Source organism: Corvus brachyrhynchos, unplaced genomic scaffold (genome assembly GCF_000691975.1).
Source record: "Corvus brachyrhynchos isolate BGI_N302 unplaced genomic scaffold, ASM69197v1 scaffold258, whole genome shotgun sequence".
Taxonomy (NCBI): Eukaryota; Metazoa; Chordata; class Aves; order Passeriformes; family Corvidae; genus Corvus; species Corvus brachyrhynchos.
Genome location: NW_008240122.1, coordinates 1,092,635 through 1,118,298, shown reverse-complemented (window position 1 = coordinate 1,118,298; position 25,664 = coordinate 1,092,635). Strand labels below are relative to the sequence as shown.

Sequence of the window (25,664 nt, the reverse complement as noted above, 5' to 3'; positions counted from 1 at the left end):
CATAGGGCTGATCCACTCCTGAAATAGCACTGCAATACCTCCATTCCCATAAACTGTTGCAAACTGAATTAAAATGCAGCTGCTTCAGAATGCTGTCTCAAAGAGAAGAATCTATTTTTAAAAGGAAAACATACTCTTTCCAAGCGTATTCTACCCACATAAACAGACTTGTAGCCTCGAAATTCTCCCTTCATCTTCGTTGCTCTGTTTAGCTGTTCAGCATCTGATCATAGAGCAAGTATCAATAAACTTCGGAGCATTCCCTTGAATTGTTTGCTCATATCTTCTTAGTTTATGATCATCTTTCCTAGCAGGCACCATAAATTAACCTGCTTTTCTACTAAATAGCCCATCAAACTGCAATATGCCCAACAGGGATTACCAGACCTATAGCTACCTCATCTTGTCTGAGCATCTTGTCTGAATGGGTTTCTTTTGCCCTAAACAGAAAGCCCTGTTGAAAGCCTTATTGGGACAAAAAGTCTTCACACTGTCTACTTTTGTCACAGCTCTGCTTGGACAGAAGAAACACCACCAGGTGAATGGGGGTGAATGATCACTACATCTTGTTCTTCCAAGGGCTCCTTTTCCTGCCAGGGGAAGCCTCTTAAAGCATTCTAGCTGTATCAGACTTGCCATCTGCCTCAACAAGCTAGCCTTTAAATTAATTTGTCAATCCATCTACATCAGCAACATTTATTTCATTAATTGGAAGAATTAGCCCTTTGTAGCAAGTTGAAGGCTGTGAAGCCAAAATATACTGTACTTTCTCCCAAGTGACCCAGAGACCCTTGGATGAACTCTTGGGGTGACATTAAAATGAATAGTTATATTTAAAAAAATAGCGTTTAAATGTTTATTTAACATAGCTACCTTTCCAAAAAAAGGAACTTTCAACATTTTTTAACATCTGGTTGCCTTATTTTTTAGTTTGTTTCTCCAGTGGTATGAGCAGAACGTCTTCAATTTAGAGAAGACAAGTCTGTATTCTTAGCCACATGGATGCTCTCAGGTTACAGGCAGAGTGGAGGAGGAGAAGATATATAAATTCCTTTAGAAATTATTTTAGGACTGAGCTATTAAATTTTAGAGGGCCAAGTCCTAGTGTCCATTATGCAACTGTGATCAGCGAAGCTTGTCTGGAGCTACAGTTGTGTGCACAATACCAGTCACACCAGATGCTGCTGCATTTTAAGCATAAGAGTATTGTATGAGGAAGAATTACAACAGCTTGATAGAAGAACTAATTTGTTCTTTTCAGTGTCATGGATGCTATTTTGATTGAGAAGGTGTGTTACGATGAACCTCCCAAGCACACAGGCACATGTACTCCTTTGTACAAATATATTTATAGATAAAATTACAGCACCAGATACATTGGTATATATTATGTGTTATACATGCAAGTTATACACTGTGTATTTGAGAGTCTTAAACGTCTCTATTATCACTAGATCCTTAGAGCATCCCTAGGATTTCTTTCTCCATATTTCCTTGGTTTGTGATCCTCTTTGCTAAGATACCAGAAATTAACCTGCTTTTCTAATAAAGAGCTCACCAGGCCTATCTGTAATAATCAGCTCTCTCATACTACATGATATTCTCCCACCTGCTCACACAATACTGAAATCATGCTCTTAAAGCAGCCTAAAAGCTCATGTTCACTTAGGTGACTACCAGGAGCTCTGAGACTTTCAGGATCACCCATTTCTAACATGCAGAAATCTTCTATGAAGGGCCTTCTTCTGTGTAGATACAGACCTTTGTATTTACAGACCTCACACCTGTCTGTGATAAAATTTCTGTTCTTCCAAACATACCCTTATCAAATAGTCCCCTCTGATCTGCAAAAAGGTCCTACCAGAACAAAACATCAAAATAATTTGTTTAGCAATGACTTTATAATTATTTACAAATAACTGGGGAAAAAAACAAGTCCATTGTATAGCACTGGACTAGCAATCAGCCAGACTGATTTCCTGATTAAGAAATACTTTTCTAACCTTGTGATAATGATAATCTGTTTATAGATATTCTTAATCCTTGCAATATGGAGTGCTTATGACTCCTACTAATTATCTCAATCTAATTTATTAAGTAAGAAGCTTGTCATCACATTTAATTTTGGCCACAATATATGAAATTAGATTTAAGCAAAATCTTCATTGACAGCAATTACTTTCCAATCTATAGCTAATTGTATGTCCTAAGAAGATTTTAATTTTTTTGTTCAGAAGCAGTACCAGATTAGCCTGCCTACAGTTACACAGATAATTATGCTTATTCTCCTAAAACACAGCCTCCCGCAGGATTTTATTTTTTATTCCTTAGAATTCTTCTGATGTTTCAGAACTAACATTTACACTGCATTCCAGTAAAATAATTTAAATGGAAGAGCAGCTCCATCTCTCTGAGAATCCCAAGGCTTAAATTTGTTGTTGTTCTGTGTAAATTTGCATGGAATTTCTCCAGGAGCCCATTCTTGCCAGGTAGTATGACATTTCTTCGTAGTCACCAATAAAAGATGTGTAGAACCACCGGCTTTCTTGCTCAGTTCTAATAGCTTGGGTCTCATTTTTAGAAAAGAATTAAAATTCAAAAAATACATTATATATAAGGCCTAAACATCTCATATTACTGTTGACAGTTAGAAATCAGATAAATAATTTTTATTTTCTGTTGTGAAAATGAATAAACTCTGGTGTGATTACCTGTGATAAGTAAGTGATATCCTTCATGGAAACTCAGCATACAATGCAATAAATTAACTTGTGGCTGGTTAAATTTCAAGGTAAGGCTAGGGTATTTGATAAGCACAAAAAGCTGTTTATTTGACATAGAGTCTGTTGCCACTGATGTTATATATTCATAGTGGAAAGCATTCAATAACTTTTTTTAGAAGAAGGGAAAAAAATCAGTATAATTCAGGTTTGAAAGTATTTTGCACTATCTGTCCTAGCTCTCCTACATTCAAGTTTTCAAAATGCAGCACAATTTTCTGAAATAATAATATGCACACATAAAAATGGAATCTGCTCCCCTATGCATGGAACAACTTGTGAGGCCCTGAAATTCATGCAGGCAGGCAATGTGAGCCTGTTCCACACTATTTATTTTCCTGCATCAGAGAATCATAGAATTATTTAGGTTGGAAAAGACCTCTGAGATCATCAAGATCTAATATTAACCCAGCACTGCCAAGTCCACCACCAAGTGCCCACTTTGGATACCTTCAAAGCTACTAAAAGCTAGTGAGAATTGCTGCTTAAGTGATGTAAATAATTAGAACTAAATAGAATAATCATTCCAAAGTAGCATTTTCAAAGTGTCTGCTCTTCATAGTGAGGTGAGGAGTGTTCTCAAGGAGGAAGACTCATGGAGCCAAAAGGGAAACTCTTCATGCCTCTGGCTTGAGTGGGCTGGGACAAAGACCATTTGATATATCAGAGGTTTCTCATAGAGGAAGCAGCCATCTGCAGGCTGGCATGGCAGAAGCAGAAGTTGTATAATGACTTCATCTGTGCAAAGAAAATGGCATTTTACTGCTAGCTGGACCACAGAGCAATACAGCCTTGAGATGTACTACCTTCATTCAGGATAAGGGTTTAGGGAAGATGTTCAGGAGTTCTGACACCATTGCCTCTGACAAGCTGTGACCCCAGCTGTGTTGTTAAGTGGGAAGAGAAAAGTGAGCTGATGTTTTACTAACAAAACAAGACAACCCAAAGTATTGTGGGATATATGACCATACATAACTTTAAATATTATATATAAAGTGGGTAAAGTAAGCTATAAAAGGACATGTTTAAAAAATTATTCTTTGAAATTTTTCGTCAATGTGACTAACATCTGTTGGTCATTTTGTCCGCCAACACAAGGAAGTTCAGAATATGAAAGAGGTAATGAACTGTGAGAAAAGCTTTGCTTTGCAAGAGTGTTTCTTTGATTTTCTTTGTCAGAATTGTAGTGGCCTCTGACCAGTCACAAAATAACAATCATTAATTGGGCTGTTTTTCTTCTCAGCCTTATCTTGCAACCAGCAGAATCATGTTCTCCAGCCCATCCTCATCCATGAGCAACGTAGTAAATGCTGCCTCAAGGAGAACCCACTTATAGCCAATACCTATTTAAGGCCTGTTATAATCTCTCATCTGGAGTAACAAAACCCAGGTGTTCCACATAGCAGCTGCTTGTCACCCTTCCTGATATCTTGGCAGGTCTGCAAGTGAGGAGAGATCTGAAACCTTGTGCAGACATAATACATTTCATTCCCAAGAAAATGAAACCGTGCTTGGAGTTTCCCTAAGTGATTGTTGTAACAGGAGACATGACACTGTCAGCACCTGTGTGGGAGCACCATTTGATGGAAACTGGGAACCTTTGTGTAATGCAGACCCAAGCCCCAAAAGCCAAATGTGATCAGCCTCCTAAGAATAAAGTGTTTCTTCCTCAAATCACTGCTTTTTGTGGGTGCTCTGTCACCTCTAAGCTATACTAAAGAGACAGAGAAAATAGTGCTCACCTGTGCTAACTAATCCTACTATTTGCACAGCTGCCTTGATAGGGTGGATGAAGCATCTGAAGGAAAACTGGTCTTTTATAGAAATATTCCTCTGTTAAAGGCTGAAGATATTCACAGTTTTCATCTATCATTTTAACTCACCACAGTGTCAGGGCTACTCCTTAACGTCCACAGGGAACCTCCATGCATTAGAAACCCAAAGCAAGTTATCGAGGTCCTTCCTACCCCTCCTACCTCTGCCTCTACTGCACATTGCTGAGCTGTCGACACAGCTCCTTGTGTGGTCTTGAAACTGATGCTGTTCAACAGCAGCCAAAAGAGAGGGGAAAATCTGCTTTTTTATTTATATAAATCTGGCTAAGAGTTTTTATTTATTTAGAGTGGACTTTAAACTGTGCTTGACTCTAAATAAATAAAACACGTTATTTTCCCTCCCTACTGGTTGCCACCAAGCCATGTGAATTCCAAAGACCACACAGACAGCAGGGGCTGTGTGGTAACGTGGGGATTGATGCAAAGGGAGGCAGCCCACCAGAGGCCGGGGATTGCAAGGCTTGCAGGTGAAGGAAGCACTATGAAAGGCTTGCTTTGAGAGTAGGGATAAGCACAGCTCTGAAAAAGGCATCAGTTCCTTGCATATTGTGCTGATGCTGATCCTTCTCCTTTCCCATCTTCCAGTGCATTTCTCCTCCACCAGACTGGGCATTACCAAGTCACTCCTGTTCATGTCCTGTCCATCAGACTGGCAATTCTCTGTGACTAGCAGCAGCACAATGGTGGGGAGAATGGCAGAAAGAATGGCAGGGAAACACATGTCAGGATTCAGTTAAGTGGAGAGACAAGGAAGAAAATATTTTAAAGATTTTTCCAGGCTGTCAATTTGCTTTAGCCAGATCCTTGAAAAAATCAGTTAGGATGCAATTTTGTGCACTGTGCATTAGGATGACCCTGCTTGAGCAGGGAGGTTGGACCAGATGATCCAATGAGGTCCCCTCCAACCTTACCCATTCTGTGATTTTCTGGGGGACACTGAGTTCTTTTTATTCTTTAGTCAGTCACAGACAACACTTGTGCAACATGTCTTTAGTCAGTCACAGACAACACTTGTGCAACCTGTATGTCTTCTTTTAGCCTTTAAGTCACAAATTCAATGGACCAAATACAACTCATCTTTGGAGTAGCCCCTGGGATGAATGTAGATCTGGCTTTATCAGAAGCAGTGTCAGAAGAGTAGATGAAAATTGTACAGTAAAATCCCTGTGTACCCTGCTTCACAGGTGAGTCTCATTTCACTCCGGGAACAGCAAAGACACAGGTTCCTAGTGTCCCTCACCTGAACATCGCTGATTTCATCACATGCTCAGTAAATGGTAACTCCAGACAAGTTGACAAGTTCAGACAAGTTCCATTCAGATCTTTGGGAAGCACCAGGTTCCTGAGATACCTACCTTCCAAAGGAAGCACATAGCAAAACTCCCAGTGCTTGGAGGAAGGCAGAAACGCAAAAGGCAAAGTGCTAACTCCTGATTTTGGCACCCAGCTAGAACCAAATCTTTCTGCTGCTCCCACAGTATCTGTGCAGAACAATTGCCATAAAAAGCCATGCCTTTAGGGAAAACTCCCATTTTAGATCAGTAGACAAACAAAGAATGAATCCAGCAGCCACTCTGCTTGTTCCTGAGCTGCTGCACCACTGATTTGCATTGTTTCACCTCTCCTTCCAATGCTCCTCCTTCTGAAAGCAAATACAAGAGAAATCACAAAACCCATCTTCTTTGCAGGTATCTTATTGTCATTGACCAAGGACTTTACCATGCCAACTTCTGCTTCTCACTTTGTTCTCTGGTTTACAAGTTGCTAACTGGGGAAAGAGCTGGCTGCAGACAAAGTCATTTTTCTGGTAGACTGTGGTCTGCAATTGATATAAAAGTCAGATCAACCTTGATCTCAGTGATCCAACTGAGGGACCAGCATTTACCTTTAAAATTATAGTTCTATTCAGCAATACTGACCCAAGCAGCCTGCTCTTTGAACCTGAAGACAGAACAGACTATTTCTCAGAGACTGACCCTAGAGCTTGCTTGCAAAGGGCTGGATTTGCCAGTCTATGCTAAAATGCAGTGGGCAATAGTCTTCTGAGGCAGACCTGTCTATATTCATGACTCAAGTTAAGCTATTTTACCAGTTACAGGATAATCCTCAGCAGCAGCATCTGCTGACCTGCTGTGAATATGAACTTGCAAATTCCTTATTCCTGGGGTGAACATCAAACATCATCAGAAAGACTGGGCAACAGTTAGCAGCAGCTACTAACATTTTTTTCTTCTATTTTTGGGGGGAAAGAAGATGAATGAGTGAAATTTTACAATGAAAGAGAGGAAAAAAGCTTAATACAAAGACTGGCAAGGCAGAAGCAGGTCAAAGGAGACTAGGAAACTTACTGGGAGGTCAAGCCAACTGAAAAGCCTACGTTCTTCTCCAAATAAGGCAGACATTCAGAGTTTGTGGGGAACATGGCCAAAGTCAAAGTGAGACATAGAAAACCCTGCCACAAGACAGAAAAAAGAGACAGAAAGAAAAAATATCCATATCTCACCAGAGCAGCATGGTTGGCTCAGAATCTACTGTTGAAGGCAAGGTCAGCAGACAGCCCTTATTCAGTGATGACTGCTGAATATGAGGAGACGTAAGCAAGGGGCAGCTAAAGAAGCAGAGATTATTAGAGTGACAGCAAACCCTGCCATCTGGGAAGGGTACTGGACAAAGCACATATCTCCCTGCCTTCCCAAGGATACTAAAAACTAGAAGCAATTCTGAGAGGGGAAGAGACCAGTAAGTCTATCTGGATTCTCAACCTCATTCCAAATCCAGCTGGTTCAGGTAATGATGCAGCACAAACAGATTTGTGTGAAGTACAACTTGGCTTTTCCAGATCTGTCTTCTACTGACATTCATGGAGAATACATTGCTGTGTGCTGGCTGCAGGTGGATTGTCGGAATCCCACATGAATTCAGGATCCCTGACCCTAAGTTAACACAGCTGGCCACCACAGTTCCACCAAATCTATGCAATATGAAAGCTCCTTATCTTTTTACCCCCTTGTTTTCACCCTTCCCCACTCCAACATCCAGGTGGAACATACACTGTAAGGCTGCCCCTCAAGTCAGCAGTACTCCCTGGCCCACATCTTGCACATCAGGGGAAATTCATTTCAATGCAGCCAAATTCAAGGACAGACTACAAACCCCAGGTGCCCTGAATAACTTCAGAGGACAAACACAGCCTTGAATTCCCTGATAACCCCAATCTGCAGGACCTTTGCCTGCCACACCACTGGTCTTTGCAGAATAAAGACCATGAATTCTTACTGCCAAGGACAAGGATGTGGATACTCAATACACGAATCAGCAACTCCCATCTCTGCTCTTTTGTGTCTTCTCACTGGATATCTCAGTAGGACTTTTCCAAACTACTAAGACAAGTTTCCAAAACATTTTCAATATATTATATTCTAACAACTGGATTGAGGGTGTGTGTTTAGACTTTCCTCTTTTATTTAGAAAAAAAACCCAACTTTATTCTGATTTCTGGGTGGCAAAAGAGAAAAGACTTAAATTTAAAATGCTTTGGAGATCCTATGGGAAAACTCTTCATATTTGTGGGTGGTCCTGCAGTTTTGTCAGTTGTCTGACATTTTAATTTCCTGTTCCTCTCTTATGGTGAGATTCTGATTTCCGCTCTCTCTTTCTCCTTTCTCCATTACAGAAACCTAACAGGCATCTCCGGTTCTACCATCTGTTTCCTATTCACTTTTATAAATATTGAAACAAATAATTGATTTGGTGAACAGGCATGATGTAGCCTGGCTCATCCTCAGTCAATATATAACTTCTACCAGTCCTTTCCAGTCTTTCAATCTCTTATAGATATTAGGTCCTAGACTATTCGTGGTCTAACTCCTCAATGAAACTGGTCCAACTTTAAATGCTCGAATGTTTTTACATCAGAAACAGCCATTCTGGGTACTGTGTGTCCCCACAAAATGCTGTGTCAACGAAGTCCACTTGCAAACTAGTCTTTAATAAACTTTCTGTATTTAGACAACATAAAATATGAAAGAACTCACCACTGAGTCTGATAAAACAGCCATGCTGAGCAATACATACTCTGTCCTCAGTGACTAAGTACACATAATCCTCTGCTAGCAGGAGTATGATGTTACTGGAAGGAGAAAGGTTGGATGTACCTTTAAAGTAACCCCAAGCTGTTCAAACAGGTATTACCCAATGCCTGTCAATTCCTGTTCCATATGCCAATGAAGTTCCCTATGTACTGGGAATCGCAGCCCAGGAGATTCCTCCTGAATGTCCAGTTACCATTTCCACAAGGCAGAGACTGTCCTTCTGTGGTTGGCTATGGCTTGTGTCATTGTGATGCTAAACTGTGGCAGAGCTGTTCAGTGTCCATGCATCACATACAAGTCCTAACACAGCACCCAGGAGTACTCCTATTTCTGCAGGAGCATACATGTCCTCAATGCCAAGGACCATTTTTATAGATTTCATTTTTCTTTACTCGTCTGAAGTGCTAAATCCTGCTTCTCAATCTATCAGAAAAGGTTTTCTGTGAAGGATCATGCTAACCCTTGCTAGTCAGAGATACTACACATTAAAAGTCTCTGCTGTGTTGGAAAGTACCAAAATCCCTTGGGGATGATTCACTAAATCCTCCATGTCCAAACTTGAGGAGAAATTACAGCAGCCTCAGGAGAGCTCAGCGTGGATGTGAACTCCCCTCAGGATGATGGCAGGGAGCAAGGTGTGCTGAAAGAGGATGAAGAGGCAGCTCAAGGCCCAGCTGTCCTTTTGACAGTTAGTCCATCCAGACTGGCACCAAACCTCAGTCCCCTGGACCAGGGTTGTGTCACCTTGTTCCCAGGTGCCAGCAGGCATTGTGTCCCTTCTCCCCTTCTGCAAATAGCCACGTGGACAAGCCAGACTAAGTCAGGCACTCACCTTTATCTCGGTGGCAACCACAGAGCCCAGCAAACCTTGCCCAGACCAACTTTTCTCTCCTCAGACTTGTGACCATGACTCTGAATTCACCTTCTGGATATTTTCTCAAATGAACATGCCTGTAACTTTTTCTTGGGGCTTAAAAAACACTTTCCAACCCATTTTTCCATTCCACCACACATTGCTCTGGAGATGTCTCTCAGGAATATATATGGTGAGGTTACACATTCCTAGTCCTCACCGGGAATGGGATTGCATAAGAACATTCCAGTTATTTTAGGTTATGGAAAAACTAATCAAGTATTTCACTCACCACTAAAATGTCATCATTTTATGCATTTCACAAAGAATTCTCTCATTATGTTAGATAGGCCTGGAGAGACTCCAGTCTCTGTGGGTTGCATGCATTCCCCCATTCTGTTTTTTAAGAAAGCCAAGTCACTTGGTGCCCTACTACTGACCCAAAACTTGATGGCAACACACCTGATTTCTCTTACAAACTGATTTGGTCTTTTCTGAATATGTTCCCCACACAGCTGTGTGCACAGCATTTTCCCCACATGCTTTGTTAAAAATAATAATTGCACATGAAGAAAAAGAAAGCCCATAATAACAACATCAGCAACCACTTAAGAAATATTAATGAATGCTGCCAACAGCACAGCCATTCACTGACACTGAACAAAGAAGACAGCAAGTCTATAAGGCCATTAATATCCCAATTTTTAATTTAACTAAATTTTTTAATTATTATTTTGGCACAATGCTGCAATAATACAGCAGCATTATACAAACATTTTAGCATCAGCAAGAAAGCTCAGCCTTCAAGAAAAAGAGTGTGTTAGCAACACAGGCTTCGTGAATGCAAGTAATTCTCACTGTAGGAGAGAGGCAAAGTGTTTCCTTACCTCTTATTCTCTTCCATATCACCATAGAACCTACAAGTTCAGAGAGTGACTGAACTTGTGACTGGGCACTGTACAAGCCCATGAAAGGACAGTTCTAAACCTATACATCTTAGAAGTACAACTTCCAGGCTTCAACAGCTGCTTGAAATCCAGTGGCATGGCAGAGATAAAAGCTGAGTAAGAAATGTCTGCATTGAGACATACAATTGTTGTGCACTCTATGTTGCTTTAATGTGAACTCCTACTTTACTGGATTTTATGTAGCAAAATGCATCTCCTAATAATTTGCTGCCAAACTTCTCATATTCAACAGGATCTTTATAAAATATCTTTCTGAAAAATCAGGGAAGTTGAAGAGAAAATCTATTCCAGGAACAAGTATAACACATGTTCTACATTATCTGAAGGGCCAAGGTAAGAATTGACCCTGATTACATCTTAGTAAAAAATGTCATAGATTTCTTTTGAAATGTCACAGATTTATTTTGAAAGGCATGCATGTTGTTGGGACAACACGTGTTTAGGAGGCCCTAATGTTCCCCTTCAGGATGGGTAACAGTAAGTAGTACTTTTTAGTGCAGGCATTGGTGCTTTGCTCTAGTGAACTTCTGACGACCAGAGAAAGTATCAGATACTACATCCAATCCGACAGACTCCACTCACATGAGCAAATCTCACTGCACTGGCAGGTCACACTCCTGTGCATAACTCCCAGAAGAAAAGGTGCATAACTGAGAGCAGTTATTGAGCCCCTCTAGAGTTGCCTTTGGTGGGGAGGAGAGAAAGGAAGAAATTGTGAATTATTCACGTTTTTCAGTTTACCCCTAATCCCTTAATTCTGTCATTCTAAGGGTAGAGACTTCTGCTTAATGGCAGTGCCAGAAATAACAAGCTAGAATTGCATGTTTATGAAATGGGGTCTTAGTTACTTATTAGGATCAACTGAGCTTGAATTAATGTTGGCTCACATTCAAGAGCACTGAGTGGACTGAATAAGCATCACAGTTTTAAAACTCATTAATGGTTGTTTGTTGTATATATTTAACACACTAGAAACATCAAGCACATTAGACTATGGTTTTCTTATAAACATACAGAGGCAGAAAAATATGGCTAATATAGGACTACATTCTTTGGACCTATAGCTCTACTTACAGCAGTGGTTGATAGATGAAGGTAATCCTGAATTTAATGGGATACCTTGTGCTCCCAAATTTAAGTTGGGCTGGGTTGGATAGACACATCACCCTGTTATCAACTGTGCTTTTATCTCAGAAGTGTATATTTTACAGGTGATAAGGCAAAACAGGGAAAAAGTAGAGTGTATGTAGAAATGCTGGTGTAATGCAAGTGGAAAAGAATCCAGGCCAGGTAAAGAGAGTAGCTGACACTGTAGGTAGCATGGAACTTTGAAAAACTACTGCTGAAGGCTACTGGATATGGAAAAATAACTCCACATTTTGAACTGATGAAAATGCAAGATGCTTGCTCCAGGTGACCTGTATGTGATATGAAACATGGGGTGGACAACCATTCACACAGTTTTAATGTACTTTGCACATGAATTCTTAAAGTATTTAGGTTTTGAGGTTGTTTTTTTTTGTTTGGTTGGTTTTATAGCTGTGTAAGGGTCCAAAATGCTTAAGTTTGCATGAGACAACAGCTGCATTTCTGAAGATTTAACCATACAATGGATATTCACATAGAGGCCGACGTATCAGGTATCAATGAGCACAAGAAATCAAATTCGACTCCACTAATTTTCTGCTTCAAATCAGGAGCAAGCTTTGGAAGCAAATGCCCCCATCATCCCGCTTAAGCACTCTTGGGTTTGCACTTCAAACAGCCTCAGGGCTCAAAAACTGGGGTATGAAACTAAACCAGAAGAACCACTTCTGCACTGGGACAAGTTGTGGGGATGAGCCTACAGGCCCAGATTAGAAACACTTCAAGACAGGGCACCTGAAATGTGCTTCATGCAAATATCGGCTCCTCAGCACCAACTGCTCTGCTCACACAAGCAGAAGGTGGGAGCAGAGGGAGGGAACACAAAGTGCAACCTCTCAAGTTAATCCTCTAATATAAAGCCAGTCCCAAAATCTGTGTCCTTGGCACATGAACCAAGCCCCTCCTGAGCTCATTTCATCCCTATTTAAGGACAATAGATTACCAAATCAGACCCCAAAAAAATCAATTTCAAATTATGGTCCCAAGACAAAACATGCTTCTGAAAATAAAACCTAAACAAACTCACAGATTTGACTGAACACAATGGCACTAGCAACATCGCATGGCAATAATAATAAAATAAACAGTACAGGATATGATTTTTCATCAAAATGTTGGAAACATTGACAAAAATGGCTAATCTTGTCTGAGCACAAAGTTTTTCTAATTTTTTTGTTCAGCTTTCTTTTGTGGTTTTTTTTTTTTTTATTTGGTCAGGTTTTTCATTGGGGAGGTTTTTGTGTTTGGTTTTGGTTTTTTGGTTTGTTTTCAGTGGGTTTTTGGGTTTTTTTGAGACGAAGAAGTCCCATTCTTTCATCCCCAAAGTAAAGGTAAGTGAGGACAGACTTACCTCAATGTGAGACACAGGCAGAATTAATATAGTCCATATACGACACAGCCCTGTCATTCATACTCTTGACTATTTTCTACCAGAAGCAGAGGAAATTCTGCCTATTGTAGGCTGCATGGCCAGAAGCTTCCAGGAAAGCTGTGTCATCTTCCTCCTCTTCTGGAAAGAAGGGAAGCCTGCTACCAAAGATGGTTTCATTAGCAAAGGCTTTCAGCCAGCATTAGCGAAAGTAATGGCTCAAGTATTGCAATGCGTTTTTAAGCTAGTTCTTGGATAGGTCAAAACATCACCTAGGTCAAAACCCATCAAAGATATTTGAAAGTAATCTGCAATTCTGAGCTCCTGCTTTGAATCATCCAGCAGGCTTGAGCTCGAGACCTCAGTATTTTTGAAAACACCTGCTCAATGTATCCCAAGGTTTCAGGCGTGCACCAGTTGTTCACAAAAGCACACATAGAAAAGGAGAATAAAAACCTAGTTTAAAACATCAACTAGATTTACTCCTATACTGTAGAAAACACCAACAGGCAATGAAAATCAGGAGGCTGTGGTACCTTCCCAAACACAAGTAGTCGTATTATGTTTTGAAGGATGTGCTGTCCCATTTTTCAGCTCAAAGATTTTTTTTTCTTCAAAGAATATCTTCTGAAGAAAACAAAAGTTTTTTGTTCTCCCTGCTATTCTTCTGCCTGCTTCAGAACTATCACCTGAAGAGAGCAGCTGCAGAACTAAGGCATTGAGAAGGATGGGACAATGGGAAAAGCATGTGTCAAATTATAAATATGAAAGAATATAGTAGCTTTTAAACTAAAGCAGGTTTAGCAGAGCAAGGAAAATAAAGGTTGCTGAAAAATCTGAAAAAGGTAATTTGGGTTGTTTTATGCAGCCAAAAAAACCGAAACCAGCATCATTCAGATTTCTCATCAATTAGAAGACATGATGACAACAAAACATAAGTGCATGCCGAAGATTACACAGAACAATAAAAAAAGGCAAACATCACCATCCTGAAAATGATTTAGAGACCTAAGGCTTTTTGGAATCAGAGTGGATGACTTATCCACTCTGCAACATCTGAGTAAAGAAGCAGATTTCTTGTGGTTAAAGAGTTTCAGAAAGGATTCGTCTGACCCAGCATCATTTTGCAATCCCCCACAACATTGATTTCTTCATAAACTCATTTTGATTCCCTCGTGGTTCTGGCAGTAATAAATCATGGCAGTTTCAAAGAAGGTCATGTACACATTTTCATATTTCTTACACGACCCTGTTGCACAAAACAAATGATCTGGGGTAATTTGCTTGAGGGTTGTAAAGTCATCAGTTCACTTTGGATTGACTCTAATATGTCTCCATGGAATACTCTCATCCTTTTCTCCTTCAGAAGGACTCTGTACACTCATTTGTTCCCTAACTACTTTCAGTAAGACCCAAAACTCATCCAAAATTTAACAGACCACAAAACTTTCTCTTACAGGCAAGCATTGTGCATGAGATCACAGGATCCACCTCACTGCTGACTCTTTAAGTGGGATCTCTAACCCTCTTTTAGGTACCTCAGCTACCTCAGTAGCTTGTGAGGAGGTAAAAGCACCTAGGAGTAAGACACAAATGCCTAGTACCTGCACCTCGTTGGAATCCTCTGATCTCCAGTATTATCCCTTGGGAGCTTTCATCCTGCTGCTTCAGCATGCCACAGCCCAGCAAATCCAGCCCTCAGGTGATCAAAAAGGCTGCTCAGGCTCTTATTATTTTATAAGAGCAGCACAATGCAGAGCACAGGGAAACACAGTATGCAGGGAACCCCATAATCACAAAGTGACCAGGTTATGCTCAGCTGGGCTCATGTTGGACAAGAGTTAAGACTTTCAGCTGTATCAGACCTGGCTCCATGCTAAGTCAGTCCAAGACTTTTGCTCCCCTTGTGCCCTAGGGAATCTCTGTTATTCTGGTTTTCTCATCGACCATGGCACATGAGTGCTTTGTCAGGGAGAGCTGTGTGTGGTACTGCACACACAGAAATAATGTCTGGTGTCTTAAGGCTGCTACACAAGATCACTCCAGCAAAGAGCCTGAACGTGAGCATTCTGTCCCTGAAGTATTTTCATTCCTTTTTGAGTTTAGTTTTACCTTTTCATCTCCAGGTTCTGTAATTGCTAATCAGAGGATATTACTCTGCATCTTGCCATTTACTAATAATTTTGTACAATTATTAGTACAAAGTTATTAATATAGTACTAATATTATTAGTAGTACAATAATAATATAATAATATTATTGTAATTAATCTTACAATTATTATTGCTTTCATTTTCAATTGTGGTTGCATTTACTGATCTTATTTATAAAGTATTAACTTCTGCATAATATAAAATACAAACCTAATTGCTGCATTTCAGGAGCTTTTTTTTTTTTGTATTATCATAGAAACACATCTGCTTACATTTCTGTTACATTTTTAGACAAGAAAATCACACTCAATACCATAAATGAGCACCAGTACATAGGATAGGTATTATTTTAAAACAGAGGCTTGGATTTCATACTTTAAGTGCCCCTTTTTTGCCAGACCAAAATACTTTACATGCTACTAACTTGAGCTACAATTTTTATTGTGGTTGAAATTCTGACCCTTCCTTGCAGCAAAACTGTCACAGTCCATGCTATAAACCCCAGAGCTAACAAGAGATTAGGGGCCAAGGGGATTGCTCCAGACCCCATTTTCATGCTCCAGAGAAGAGTTATTGTACTATTTCTGCTACTGCTGTCTCCTCACTTCACACATGGCCGAGAACCCTCCCTGCTCCCACTCTCTCACGCCTCCAGCCAGTCAACAACTTGTAATAAAAGCTGATGCCAAAACTTAGAATCATAACCATATATTGAAACACTTCTCTGAAGTGCTTACATCCCCAGCCCCACATGGACCCAGCAAAGGATCTCAGAGAGAGAGAGAGAGAGAGAGAGAGTGCAGAGGAGAGAGATGAGAGCATCTAGCTGAGAAGCACGTGGATTCATGCTAGCAGCAGCCCAGCAAGCTGCTGGAACTGATTTACCACTAAAGCTGTTAAGCAATGACTGACTTCTTCCAATTATTGGTTTTGCAAACAATAATCAGGTTAAAATTAGTAATTGGAATATAAAACTTTGCTTGAAGGAAAGGGAGTGCTCCCTGTGGGAGCAGGGGAAGAGGGAACACTCAGAAAGGGGAGACATGAGAAAGCATCCTAGAGGTGGGAAATGTGTTTTGCATCAGGGCAGAGCTGCAGGACACCGTACAGCACACTTTCAGCTCCCTCTCTCACCTCAGGGACTGCCAAATGCCACTGTGGTGACAGCAGGGATGAGCTGGATGCCAGAGTATGAGGCCTGGGGACATGTGTACTTTAGAGAGGGAGAGAAAGAGACACACAGAGATGGAAATTTAAAGGCAGACATTAAAGTCTCAAACATATACTCCTGTTTTGCATGACTTTTCCTACTCTATTCTCAGTTTGCAGTTACAGACCAAAATTAACAACCTAGTCTACCATCTGCACATTTATTTTTTATGTTTAACCACTGCACTGCAAGCAGCCCAGTCTGTTTTAAGTATAGCATCATTGAGAGCTGATGGATCAAGAAACAGAGGCACAAAGGTACAGGATAACATTTTCAAAAGCAAGGGGGTCAGGTCCTGACTCTGGGGTGACCATCTAGTTTATCACAAACCAGACACATTTTTTCAGAGCTTTGGTTTTGGTGACTGTAGCCAAATACAAGGGAGAAAACTGGAGCCTGAGCACAAATTTCTGGCTCCTATCCTTTTCTTAGACCACCATGCTGGATTACCACCACTGCTAACAGCACTTCCACTGAGAATTGGCAGCTTGGCCCCTTGACAAAATGTGGAGATATGCTGATGGGCTTTGAGCTGAAAACACTGAAGTATTCACTCCGTTTAATAAAGAAAAGCATCTAAATCTTTTAAGTTGAAAGTTCTACTGGGAAATAAGCAATAGGCATTGCTGTGTTCCAAATGTCAAGACTTCCATCCTTCTCCTATAAATCGTAGTCAGGGCTCAAGCACAAGGGGGGAAATTCCCAGCACAATCCTGCACACTGCACACACCACAGTTCTGGAAAAGGACAGCACTGAGCAACTGCATTATCCATACAGTTTTCCAGCCTTTCCACATGCCCAAAGAGAAGAAAGCCCACCCCAGGAAAGGAAGTGATTTTCCTTAGCGTAGTAAAAATTAAGGTACAAATTATGGGGAATACTTGTACAAGAAGAATTCAGCTTCCTACACACTTGGCAGCATCACTGACTAGGAAACAATAATAGTAGCTGTTCAGCTGTTCACTCCTCCTAATAACTTTGTGTTTCTTTCAGTCTGCATAATTCTGTATCATTTTGAAGCGTATTAGAGAAGGAAGTGAGGACCACTGACTATAAAACACAAAGGTCAAGACACAACCCCTGCCCTGGGAAGTCCTTCCACTGCAGATTAACAGCGTTTTGACAGTTTAACAATTAAAGCATTACTCTAACATTGCTCTGGTTTTACATATCTTCTCAGCATCCACTACAGAGCACTGCATCCTGGACCAGAATGGAGGGCATTGGCATTTTTCTCAGCCATTCTTGAATTTTTGCCCCACATATATTTTTGCTTTTAATCGTATTTTCTTCCTTTTTCTGCAAGTAAAAAATTTTAAGCCAGCAAGAAACAAGAATTTCACAGCCATGAAATGAGCTGTGGAAATGAGGGTCTAAAATCCACATTTATGTAGTGAATGAGTCCTAATCAGAGGAAGTTCTAGTAAGATTTCCTAATGTGCTGAAAGACAAGATAGACAGCACTGGGACTGCCAGGCTGACCTATACTGATCTCAGACAAGAGACTTCCACATCAGGCTTCTTGCCCACAGTGTCACCACTTCCTGCTCTTCTTTGTTCCACAATATAGGATACTTCATTAGATTTGCAACCTCAAGCTCATTTCCATGGCAACTCATGGCAGAACAAAACACAAGACATTAATCACCATACTCAGATTTCATCAGGAGAGAAGCAACTGGGCTGTGAGCTGACAGGATTGTACAACTCACAAATAAATAAGTGCAACAAGGGAAATCAAGCATCACAGCATGCTACAGTGCCCTGGGGATAACGGGGATCCAAAGCATGCTGCACAGATCCCCATTCAGATCAGGATCTTAGCTGCCCCACTGGTTGGCATTATTAAGAGTCGGTGCTTCAACCTGTGGCATTGGGACTCAGGGAAGAATCTCTCCACAGAGAGTATCAGACCTGAGCCACAATGATGTCCAGGGTCAATTCACCCAGAGTTCAACCAACCTGATTATTTCTCCTAATTGCACCTCTACTGGAAATGTTTCCTTATCTGAAGCCCCAGCTGAAAGATCTCTTTTGAGGGCATGTGAAAGAGACTGCTTATTCTTATGCTTCACTCCTTTGAATGTTTTCATTTCCACTGATAATACCATTTTATTGCCTAGCTTTTCGCTTTCTCTGAGAGGAATCTGCATCAGCACTAGAATCTCACTGATGATGGTGGCCTGCTTTCAGTTGAACTTCTCTTTAAAACATTTTCAGAGTAAAAGACATTGCAAGACTCACATCTAAGTATTTTTTGCAAGGATTCAAGTTTGTAAAATTGCTTCCAATATTCTGGTTTCAAAAAAAATCCATAACCATTTTTTGGATGACGAAATAAATATCAATATTAAGACAGAAGCAGAGGAACACTGCATATTTAGATAAACCAAAAAAGCTTCAGACAATGAACATTTGAATCAATTTTATACCTACATCTCAAGCTAAGGCTGAGAGTTCAGTCTGTGGGAAAAGCCCCAGAGCAATCTTTGATCATAAAAAATTCACTGTGGTTTAGCATTCAAGTAAATATAATTCCCCTGGTTCAGATCTCCTTGGACCTTGTGTATAGAAGCTCATTTTCTTTGATCTGCTCTATAAACACAGTTGCACACATGGGGTTAAATACAGCTTGGAGGTATTCCTGCATCCTGCTGGCATGGCATTTCTAAGCCATTCCCTACAGAGGATTTGTTCATTAATACATTTCTCTCACTTAGTGTTCCACTGCATTGGCTTCAATAGGAGACAAAACCCAAAATTTTTCTGATAGGGTGTTCCTAGAAGCTGAATGAGGTTTAGACCGTGGTTTTTTTCAAGCATACTCTCCAGGAGGTGATATTTTAGGAAGATGGAGTACAGTGTGAAGTAAGGTGTGCAATGTAAGTATGCCAGGCTGGAAGACTCCATTCACAAGGACTGATGAAAATCAGTCTTTAAGTACAGCTTTCAGAGCTTTGTATCTGTGAACTTCATGCCTGCATGGATCCATACTCAGAGAAAAACAGAAAGCTAGCCAAATTTCAAAAATCTGGAAATCCCATAAAATCACTGAATCCCACATAGTTTCTCTTCAAAAGGATAAAGTAACTGCAGTTTGAGATTCCTGTCAAAAATCTGTGGACAAGTCTAGTCTGAACTTAGCAAGAGACACTTCCTGTGCCTGAAGGACCTAACAGCAGTCCTTAAGTTTTGAAAATGTCTCAACATGCAGCTACTCCATGGAGAGAAGCTGATGAGAGTAGCATAGTCCTGCAGTCCTGCGGAACACCACGTCCTGTGGAAAACCCAGGAGCTCAAACACAGCACTGATGGTTTCCAAATTCCCTTGAAAAATAAAATGAGCTCCTCTGAATTTCCCCTACACTGACAGGCAGCTCCAAAGTCATAAATGATTTCTGATGTGACAAGAAAGTCACAGTGATTTCACAAACATTAGAAGCATGACTTGGGAAGGCATTTGGGAAGCAAGCTTTAGCATAAAGCACGCTGCCTCTCCAGACTTCCGACCAGAGCACTTGTCTGCCAGTTCCCCCAATGAAATCTAGTTATGCACTTTTCTAGCAATTCATTTTCTTGCACCTGGAAGGACACTGTGGTACTATATACACTCTGTTTTCACCACACCTGTGTGTTAATGTGTGTAAGAGCACAGTTATTCCTGATACCGTCTCACAAGTACAGAAGACATGAGAGCTAGACCAGTGTGCACTTCTGGGTCTTTTCACACATTGGACGTGAAATACAAGAGTACAAATGTGATCCAGTGATATTCATTAAGTATGATGGGATGTGTGTGGATAGTTTGACAAAGTAGAGGGAAATCCTGATGCCATTCCTCATTCTGCTGTGGCTTTCCTACATTAACTTCCACTAGAAAAATCCTGCAGCAAGAAAAATCATCTAGGGCCTTGCCTTTGACATCAAGAAAGGTATGATGTTATCTTTGGTATTATAGAAAATTCTTTTCTGTAGAATAGAGACTATAAACTGCTCCACTGTGTTCCAGAGGTCTCCATAGATAAACATCAAGAACACAGATGCTGTGATTATACAGTCAGACAAGGAAAATTTTACTATAGTGACTTCTTAAAACTTGACAGAATGAACACTAAATGTTCATGTATGTGGTTTTTTAATAAGCTTTTATTTGCTTTTTATTGCTTTGCCTATTGTAGTTCAGTAATTTTGTTTCTAGCGCTTTTCCCCTAAGTTATCTTCATGTGACATGAAAGATATCACTAAAGACAATGCCAGGCTGGAAACAGTCATCTATTTTCTAGCTAAATCCTCTTACAAAGACAGCAACCAGCAACTGGGATGTATAGCAGCTGAAACCGTAATGGCGCATGCAGTGTTTAATTGTGCGTATATGATACACACTATTTAGCTTTCTCTTTGTTCCATGCAGCACAAAGAAATTCTCAGGAGGCTGAGAAGGGTCATATCCATGGCTGAATGAGAAAATAACATTAAAATTATCATTATGGGCCTTCCTCCCTATGACTTATCTGGGTGAACCCTAGAAGATTTAGAGTTCAGGTTCAGTTCAGATAAACATCCAAAAGTTCACAGGTTTACCCAAACTATCTGAATCTCTAGAGCCCTGAAATAAGCTGGAAATCTCCAGAACTGCCTTTCTTGAGGGATTTCTTGCACTTCCAGTTTTGGACAAAAATCAGAAATGGAAAAAAACCCTCACAACATGAACTAAATATTGCAGAACCTCAGCATAACTCATTTAAATTACACTCACATAGATCTATCAATTGTTTTGATGTTTTGGGTTTTTTTAATATCAGCTTTTATGGCTGAATCAGAACATATTTACTTTTTCACCTGACTAAGTCTGTTCTACTCATTTTTACCATCAGTTTTTTGTGAGTTGAACCCAGTGCAGGTGGTAAAGGGAGGCTCTCTTCTTCTACACATTTACGGTACATCTACACAGCACATTTAGTTCTTGTAGAGAATATCTCTCCATCTAAAATATTTATTAAAGCAGAGGCTAAGAGGTAAAGAGAAGCGACAAGGAGTATAGTGAAGTAGTTTACAAAGTACTGACATTGGTAACAGATATCCCTCCCACTGGCACATGAGCTGCTGGTTTCCCTCTTTGACACTGATATGGAAAAAACAGCAGCAGCCACACTATCAGCAAGAACATGACCCTCTGATCAGCCATTGTTCACTTTCCCAGAGCAGACTTCCATCTCCCAAACTAACTGTGGCCAGTCGTTTTCTCTGGTGCAAAAATGTGGTTTCAATCACTTAAGACAGATGATCTGTATCAAACGAAGAGCACGTTGCTTTGTAGTATTTTCCGTCATCTCCTCCACTTGAACAGCCAGAGAGGAATATGGGCACCCTTGCCACAAGCCTGCTTCCCCTGAAAGGCTGTGCAGAGCCATCCTCATCACAGAACACCCTCCCCATTCACTCAGTGATGTGTTCCATCACTTGCACCAGACCAACAAGAAGCAATTTCTTATCCTACCAAGTGGGGAAAAAACATATTTCAGAATTTGGCACTACCATCTGAGCCAATCAAAGGCCTACAGAGTTCAGTCTAAAAACAGCTATAAGAAAAGGGGTATGTACTGAGTAATTATTTCCCTGCTGTATCCATCCAGCTTCCAGGAAGGTACCAGCTTAGAGACTTCCTGAACTGAGAGTTTGCACCTGCACCCTCATGTTTGGTGGGTACTCACAAACCCATCCTCCTATAATTTGCTTGCTCCCTTTCTGAACCTGCTGATGCTTTTGTCCAGGACAAGATGTGCCAGTGTGGTCCACAGCTTCATTGCCCTTCCTTTTGCTTGTTCATGGTCCTCGTTTAGTGAGAAACAATGAATACAGAAATAGTTCCTTATTTACTTTCTCTGTCCTTCATTCACTCTTATGGCTTTTAAAGATAACAGTCATCTTGCCCGCACAGTCACCATTTTCCAGCCTAGGAAACCCATCAAGCCCTTTGTCATGTAGAAGTCATTTCATATCATCCTTATGATCCATATCTTCACTTTTTTTCTCAAAATCCTTTGGATTTCTAAATTAAATATTTTCAGAATTCCACATAGAAGATCAGGGGTGGATGGTCTGTGGTAGAATGCTCTTGTTCTCTACTTTGATTTCCACTCCCCTTCTACCAAATCCTAGTATTCTAGATGACTCTGCCATCATTTTGAGGTGACATTCTCAGAGCTAGCCATAATGAGGTGTTTCCCCCCAGGTGGGAGTAGCTATTTCCTGCTAGTCATGGCATAGATATCGTTTATGCTAGTTTCACCACTCTTCAATTATTAAGATTAGAAAATAACCTGAGAAAAGAGATTCAGTCATTCAGCATCCTAATAGTATCTACAAATCTCCAGGGTTGATTTGAGTTTTGGTTTTCCTGAATAGTTTTGTGTCATTAGCAAATCCTGTCCTTTTACTGCTTATCCCCATTTTTAGATCAGGAATAATTTGAATAACACAGAACAGATTTTTGTCAGTAACTTTTTACTCCTGTGGTTGCCATTCCTTCTATTACATCATTGTGATGTTCTAGATAATGGACGAAGTGTTTTCTACATCGTTTTCACCCATTTTTTGGAGGCTTTCCACATCCATCCCCGTAAAAGCATGAAATACCTCTTAACTGACATGAGTTATGAGTTACAAAAGCAACACCTTTCTCCTTCTTACCTCTTGCTGGGTATCCATCAACCCTATGATATATTAGCTCTTTTAAAAAAGGACCTGATGTAGGAAGTTCAGCTTCCTATATATATTTTGTTTTTCCTGGTTGGTTTTTTTTTGGTTTGGGCTTGGTTTTGGAGGGGGTTTTTTCAGAGCAGTTCAATGTTGATCTCAGGCTTGCCTCCTATCAGCATTGGCTCAAATGCCTGAAATTACCCAATATCCCAGAAATGTTCTTGGGTTTTTGGTCCTGTCTCTCCTCCTGCACAACAAACCTTGAGCCTGCTAAAATTTCACACCCTCCTGAAAAGACCACCCAGTCAATCAAGCAGCTGAAGCTCTCATCTGCTGCTCCATTCCAGAGAAATGTGTCTCAGGGAGTCTGTGCAGCCACTGATGAAATGCAGCAGTTTAAGCATGAAATCCACTGTGGCTCCGGCAGCAGGTGGGAGCCGCTGTCCCGGTGTGCTGACGCTGGGGGAAAAGGAGGGGCACACCACACGTGAGCAGCCAGGCACTCATGGGACATCTTCTCACCAGATGGTGCATCAGACCTGTGGGAGCTTAACTCTTAATTAAACTAAGAACTAAGGGCCACATTCAGTCACAGCATCAGTTTGCTCCAAACCAGATGTCAGCAAGATGCCACAAAAATTGCATTCAGTGCAAGTCCAAACCCAGGCTGAGGGTGGCCGCTGCCCAAGCCTCACGTACCATCTCTGTCAGGCTAAGAAGTTTTTTCCAGCAGCAAACTGACAGCCCCTTTGTTCTGGGTCATCATGCCCTGAAAGCCCTCTCTATTCTGCATGGCAAACCTGAAACCAACACTCCTGCAGCACAGCACTGCTGCTAACCAGGTACAGAAAACAGCCCGAAACAGAGCAGGAAATTGTCTGTAGGGTTTACTCAAAGCTTCCCAAAGCACCCAGCTACCCTAATTTTTCCTAGCAGCTCATCACACTGACCAAGATACCCTGTGTGCTGGAATCCCAGAGGTGCACCAGGCTAAGAGCAAACTGGCAGCAGGTGTCTCAATGGATAACCCTACTAGGCATTTGGAAAACATGGATAAATCTGTGAAGCCTTCAAAAGCCTCTGGATAGCATTTTCAGTAAGTGAATGGAGAGAAATGAAAACACACCCAGGCCAAGCTGCATGGCAGCCCTGCATCTTTGCCTCTGGATTTCCTTCTGTGCAATACAATGATTTTAGAGAAGTGAGGTCCATAAGGCTCCAAAGAAGCAATAATGATTTAATTTATTTGGGTAAAACCTGAAGCCAGCAGCCTATCTGTAATGTTATTTGTCAAGCAATGGTAACAGAGTAGTACAGATTTTTATATCCTGGGCATTGACTCAGTGTCAAATATTTAATGAAAAAAAACCCAAGAAAAATAAAAAGTAGCTGATCCAAGGACTGGCAGTGACTGTACTCAAGGATCCAATCCCTCCGTTACCTCCAGTCCCCTCCTCTCACTTCGCCCCAACTTTCCCCTCCCTCTCTGCCTTTCTTACTTGGAAGATGTTATTGTTTAACATGGCACATTCCCAAGCTGCTAGACCAGGACAGTAAAATTATTCACTGACTTTACTGTACTCTTCTACCAGTCACTCATTTTTTAAGCTTTCAGCTCTCCTTCCCTCCACCCCCACCTCCTCCATTCCCCAATGAAATTTGCTTTTTCCCTTCTCTCCCTCCCCTTTTGCTAGGCAGAATCTGGAAAAAAGAAATCAAGGCCAAACTCAACAAAACTACTGCTGCGTAAGAGCAGTCCTTTTTCACACACAGATGGTCAGTCAGAAGAATGAGCGCTTTATAAGACAGACATCGTGCTGGTCTTTGCAATCCTGTTCCCCCGGACCTCAGCAGGAGTTTTTCATCACCAAAGTGGATAATAACTCTGTCAGACACCTCATACACACAGGTATTAATAAAAAAAGAAAATACTGCAGTGACTGATTTTACAAGAAACTGGGAATCTTAATGTGATGGTTAAAAAATGCGCAGGATGATTATGCACAACCAATAGCTGTGTCAACAGGGGTTTATGGCAGGTTGCTAATCAGCAGGGAATGCACTTATGTGTACAGCCATGGTCTTGCACTTTATGGACAACATTTCCATGGCCAAAGTCCATGCACCGTTGCACTGCCATAAACACACACACGTTGTGTGCTTGTAAACGCCCAAGCATCTATAGGCTTCTCCATGTTTGCATGTGAGAACCCCATTTTCATGGGTAGCAGCAGCTTACAGCATCACTGCTGGATGCACCAGAAGGTGCCAGCAGGTAGTCATGCCTTTATTTCTCAAATTTGTCTTAATCTACAAATGGACTTACATATATTATTTTAAAGGAAAATTTAATCTTCCCCCAGCTGAGTTTTGATGACAGAAGAAGGTAGATTCCCATCATTGTTAATCAGATGCCAGACCCTCAGCTTTTCTTGTGATAGATCCAGAGTGTCAAGACCACATCTGAAAGGCACAGACAGCACAAGCATTGGCTAACCCAGAAACACAGCTCCCTTTGTTTAAAACAGAAAAATATTTTCAGAATCTCTACATTTCCCT

The 25,664-nt window shown here is 40.9% G+C and overlaps 1 long non-coding RNA gene across 2 annotated transcripts in view; it reads right to left on the bottom strand.

Moving 5' to 3' along the window:
- LOC108449241 overlaps positions 1–25,664 on the bottom strand; it is a 71,862-nt gene that overhangs the window by 13,883 nt on the left and 32,315 nt on the right. Inside the window, exon 7 of one of the 2 annotated variants that reach the window (XR_001865395.1) lies at positions 25,437–25,568. The exons of the other annotated variant lie outside the window; for it this stretch is intronic. This is a non-coding gene — a long non-coding RNA (uncharacterized LOC108449241). Of the gene's footprint in view, positions 1–25,436; positions 25,569–25,664 lie in introns of those variants that run through there. 2 annotated transcript variants of the gene reach the window in all.